Raw genomic sequence first — 6,018 nt, 5'->3', positions numbered from 1 at the left:
CCATTCCTATTGGATGTGGATTACTCCTTGAAAACCCATCTATATTGATTTTGAGGAAATCATTTGGGAGGGGAGACACTAACCTAAATGGTTCACTTTCTTGACTTGCTAAACTCTGGGACCAAACCTATTTTGTGAAGAAAGAGAAAAGCATTGACCCAAGTGATTAGCAATGTGGAGATCCAAATGAATAGTTGACTGAGATAGCTCTTGTTTCGACAGACCATCCTCTCATGAAATCTCATTCATATTATAATCTTGCACAATCTTATCATAGCAAAGGTGATTATGAAATTGCTGGCCGCTACTACATGGCATTTGTCAAGGAAAGCCAGAAGTCACAAGATTTTGTGTTGACATACTTTGGGTTGGGATAGGTTAAATGACATTGGGAGATCTTAAGAGTTCTCTATCAAATTTTGAAAAGGTTCTAGAGGTTCACCCTGAGAATTGTGAGAGCTTGAAAGCTGTAGGCAATATATATGCTCAACAAGGGTAGCGAGAGAAGGCTTTGGAAATTCTAAGAAAGGCAACTCGCATAGATCCACGTGATGCTCATTCCTTTATTAAGATGGGTGAGTTATTGATATCATTAGACCCTAGTGTAGCCTTAGATTCTCTTAACACAACAAAGTCTCTTCTAAAAAAGAGCAGAGAAGATGTACCCATTGAATTGTTAAACAACATTGGGGTTCTTCATTTTGAGCATGATGAACTAGAGTTGGTTCAGAAAACTTTCATGGAGGCATTAGGAAATGGAATTTGGGTTAAATTCATCAATAAAATCCCCAGTATCAATTCTGAAGTTTTTCTTGTGTGTTTAAAGGACACAAAATTCTTCCATCGACTAGAAGAAGAAGGTGTTTCACTTGAGTTGCCGTGGGATAAAGTGACAACACTATTTAAATTGAGTTTCTTTTTAAATACTATTTAAATATAATTTAAAATATGAATTTATCCATGAGAAATCCAATGAATAGGTGCTCCTGCATCATGGACAGAGATGCTGATGCAAGGTATGATGTTACTGACTTCCCTCTTAGCGCCCTAGTCCACCAACTCATACATGAAACCATGGGACAAACAAGAAAAAATGTTGGATTTAAAAGCTTTTCCGATCAGTTATTAAGAGTATGAATGAGGTTTGCATGTCAGATTCGAATGAAGCCCTAAGATTGATTCAAAGTCCCCACACCAATATCGGCATGGAGGCTTCGAGTGAAGCCCCTTGGGACCTTCATTCAAAGATTTGGCTTCATTTGAAGCCCCTAAAATTTAGCTTCCCCACTTTCCATCTGATTTCTTCATTATGGAAAGTGGGAACCATTATTGTGGCCCTACGCAAGAACAAAATTTTATCACCTAATTTTCCTTTTGTTGACTTCATGATCTTTCTATGAAGCAAATAAAATAATAACTAACATTTTTTATGTTTCAAACTTCTATGTTGACTAAAAACCATCTGCTGAAATAACTTTATTTGACAAATTCCATTAAAAAATTATAACCTTTTTCAACCTAGACTTATATTAGACATTTTATAAGTTACACTAGATTAACATGTTTAAAAGTAACTACACATATCTAAATGTGTGCACTACATAAGTGTGCGATAAAAATATATATGTATATTTCAATCTATCTTGACATATGTTCATAATCACTCATATGAAAAGGAATGTATTCAAATGTTTCAAGCTCATCTTTGTCATTTGGCTCCCCAAAAATGTGCATACAAGTAACAAAATATTATAGAAAGTCAAGTATTCAAACTATTTGCTAAATGTTACAAGAGAATGATAGTTCGTTCATTGTTGAATATATAAAATATTTCATATACTACAGAATAACTATTTTATAAATGAAAAATTTCATACATGGGATGAAGCATTCTAGTTTTTTGAAAGTCTATTGGACATTGTGAGCTTGCATAAAAAATATCACAATAGTCCTTGAATGCTTGAATGTTCTTTTTTCACCTATAAGTAGTGGTGAATATAGAAATAATGAGACATTTTATTTAATCTACTATATGGATTTGAAGAAAACAAAATTATTATATCAACTCAATGCAAAGGAAAATCAATGTATTTAATTTAAAATAGTCTAAATGTGTTCATACAAAAACTATAAATGCTTATCCCTATTTAATTGATCTTTATATATTCCTAGGTTTTTAGCTAATGACCAGCCAAATGAAGCCCATAAAGACAACAAGACACAATTTATACCCAAATTAGCATTTTAGAATATTATGAGTGAACCACTTTTCTTTCTTTGTAGCCTATTTTATCTTGGAAATAGGATACCAAATCATGTTTTTATCCTTGATTTATAATCTTATCCTAGTTGATATTTTCTAACAAAAAATTCAATAATCTATTTAGATAACTTGTCTTTTATAGTGTTAACCATTCTCCAAATATATATATATATATATTTTCTAAAAATATCTTCGAACTCAATGGAAAGCTCATGATTCAACTACCTCTTGTCTCCTATTGAGGTATTTTGGGGATGATATAATAAATAATTCATTCCATCCTACATTCGTAATACTTCTTATTTGGTGAATACATCATTTCATCAAAAAGACTCTTTGTGTGTTGAACCTTTAGTATTTTACCTATACAGTAGATAGATCAGAAGCAACAACATATTTAAATAAACTAAATATCTCTAGAAACATATATGTATATATGTAATAATGTAAATCAAATCAATCTGGAATATTTTCAAGATATAAGTTAAATTCTCATGGATCATTTAGAAGTCATATGTCACAAAAATCTTCAAGTGGGTTACAATTTCTTATTTTTGAAAAATAAATCAAATATTGAATAAATTTAAACCTAAGATTTATTTAAAATAATTTTAAGATATATATTCAATAAAAATAAATAAAAATAAAAGATAATAGAACTATATCATTGAACATAAGAGGAGCAAAATTTCATCACTTGATTTTCCTTTTGTTGACTTCAAAATATTTCTGTGAAACAAATAAAAAAGAAATAACATTTTCTATGTTTCAAACTTCTATATTGACTACAAAACATCTTGTCAAATAACTTTATTTGGTGAATTTAATTTAAAAGATTAGAACCATTTTCAACGTAAACTTATACTAGATTTTCAACAATTTTCAAACTTCTATTTTGACTACAAAAGATCTCTTGGAATATAGATCATCCATTGTTGAATATGTAAAATATTTCATATACCATACTATTTAATCTTGCCAGGCTATTTGAACAGCTACATGACACTGAAAAAGCAAATCTTTTGTATAGGCTAATATTGTTCAAGTTTCCTGATTATGTGGATGCATATCTACGACTTGCAGCCATGGCCCAGGCTTGAAATGAGATCCAACTAAGCCTAGAATTGATTGGGGAGGCACTTAAGGTGGATAAAACCTTAATAAATGTGATTACCATGCTTGGCAACCTCGAACTGAAAATAGATGACTGGCTTAAAGCAAAAGAAACAATTAAAACAATATAAAATGTAGCAGATGGTAAGGATTCTTATGCTGACATTTCTCTTGGAAACTGGAATTATTTTGCAGCTTCACGCAATAAGAAGAAGGATCCAGATGCGGAGGGAATACATCTTGATAAGGCTAGGGAACTGTATTGTAAAGTGTTGACTCAGAGACTTGGAAATGTCTATGCTGCAAATGGGGCAAGCATTGTGCTAGCCAAAAGGGGTCATTTTGATATTGCAAAGGAAACTTTCACACAGGTTCAAGAAGCTGTAGCAGGAAACATCTTTGTTCAGATGCCTAATGTGTGGGTAAATCTAGCACATGTTTACTTTGCACAAGGACAGTTTGGGCTTGTAGTGAAAATGTATCAAAATTGTTTGAGGAAATTCTATTTTGGCACTAACACCCAAATTTTATTATATTTACCTCGATCACATTATGAAGCAGAATAGTGGAAAGATTGTAAAAGAAAATTATTAAGAGTAGTACATTTAGCACCCTCAAATTACATGTTATGCTTTGATGTTGGTGTTGCCATGCAGAAGTTTTCAACTTCAACACTTCAAAAGAAAAAACGTACTACTGATGAGGTTCGTCAAGCAGTGTCTGAATTAAAGAATGCACTTTGTGTGTTTAGCCAACTGTCAATAGTGCCAAGCCCTCATACACATGGCAAGTTTCAAGGATTAATAAAGGCCACCCACGCTGCAGCCCTATATGATTGGTTTCACAACCTGCCATCTCTGTGCATTTTTTCTGTATGTATGCTAATTTGATTTAAGGAACTATCAGGCTATGTAATTGTATGATTTGATCATGAGAAAAACTTTGTGGAACAATGAAATATGATACAAGAAACAAGGAATATGCACTATGTTTCAATGAATTTTAAAAAATGTCACGGTTGATTTTGCAAGATGAGCATCATAGAACTTTACAAAATTATGAAGACAAGGCAGATTTTGTGTTGCTGAATAAGAAAGCATATTTCTAACTGAAGTATTGACATAAAAAGTTTAGTAACTGTCCTAGAAAGTAATCTTGACAAAAGAGAGCATATTCTTAAAGTAGTGTCTTGGTAGAAATCCATTAAAAGTGTCCATTAAAAAACACAATACAGCCTGAATATGTCAGTATATGGCAGAGAGTTTTACATGGCATTCCTGGGATAAATAGAATAGTAGTCAAGCCCTATTCAAGAATGAAAAATCTTGTTATTTTCCAAGGAGAGGACTTCTATCAAGACGAATCATTAAATGTGGAGTGCACTTTGTAACAGACACAAAAGATTGCATGAAAGTTGTGAAAGGGGTGCAAAAGATGCTCACTTTTTCCTTGCAGAGTAACAAGTAGCTGGTGTTGTTGTTTCTATTAGTGTGAATTATGCAAAGTAGCCAATTGCGTTTGATAAGAAACTCAGTGCCAATTCAGACCACATCCATTTCAAAGGAAGAAGACCTGATAAAGATAAGGCTCTTGAAGCCCTAAGGAGATCAAAAGTGTTCAAAATTCTAGAACCCTACACAGTCGAGAGAAGACAAAGTGTGCAAAGTTTCCCCTAATAGTTGAGATCATGAACATAATCCAAATAGGTAGTTTGTGGAAAGTCGCATAGTATGAGTGAAGAATCTAATGAGATGATACACTACATATCATAAAAAGTGGAAAAAAAACCCCCAAAAAAAACTTTAAAATACCATGTGATCGGAGCATGAAGGAGGTGGCAATAACAAGAGCTAAAACAAAAGGGAAAGCACAAATGGAAGTCTACAATCATAGCAATAAGTCACAAAAAAGTTTTATTACAATGTTCTACAATCAAACGCACCTGTCAATGATCTGTAGCAGACGTGCCCTTGTGCTCTTTTTGATGGAGACCAGACTTTTTTGCTTCCCTCGTGCAAATGTTGATGAAGACCGAACTCGCAACTTCCCTCGCGCCAATGTTGATGGAGACCAGACTCGCAGCTCCGCCAAATGAAATGTGAATTATATTTTTGCCCCCTTTTTTTTTATGCTGCCGTGTGTGTCACAATTAATTTGTCGCAATTGTGACCAACACGTGCATGTTATTAAAAAACACAAAAATTTGCTTTATAACGCAACCAACCAAGCCATTTAAAAAACTTGGTAGCAATTTTTGGTCGTGATTTAGGGTGAAGTGCACTAGTGACTCTATGTATGCTAAACTTGATCCAAACCTTTTCATGTGAATTAGAGAGAATACAATTTGTAATGAATACATAAATTGCATCCATTATAACTTCCTCTGTATCCCCTAACCATTCCATTAACCATTGTATCCCCTGAAAGCATAAACATTGTAAACATCCTATTCAGTCTCTCACTAACCATCAAGCTCCAAACACATAAACAACATTGTTTACATTTGGAAGAAGAGCAGTTACATGAAGAAGCATGGTTTGCTATCTGTATGAGCCATTCTGAAAGATTGGAGATAAGTAACTATTTTTTAGGAGACTAGGAGTTGACCTATTATTCTTCACATCACCAAGAGAAAAGGTGCA

The 6,018-nt window shown here is 33.2% G+C and overlaps 1 pseudogene; it reads left to right on the top strand.

The window, feature by feature from the left end:
* The first annotated feature begins 233 nt into the window (after nt 1–233).
* Nucleotides 234–5,471, top strand: LOC149562695 (protein CTR9 homolog pseudogene; annotated as a pseudogene).
* The last annotated feature ends 547 nt before the right edge of the window (nt 5,472–6,018 follow it).

Source organism: Cupressus sempervirens, chromosome 4 (genome assembly GCF_028749045.1).
Source record: "Cupressus sempervirens isolate cs-2001-9-10 chromosome 4, ASM2874904v1, whole genome shotgun sequence".
Lineage (NCBI taxonomy): Eukaryota > Viridiplantae > Streptophyta > Pinopsida > Cupressales > Cupressaceae > Cupressus > Cupressus sempervirens.
This window is presented reverse-complemented; position numbering and strand designations above follow the sequence as displayed.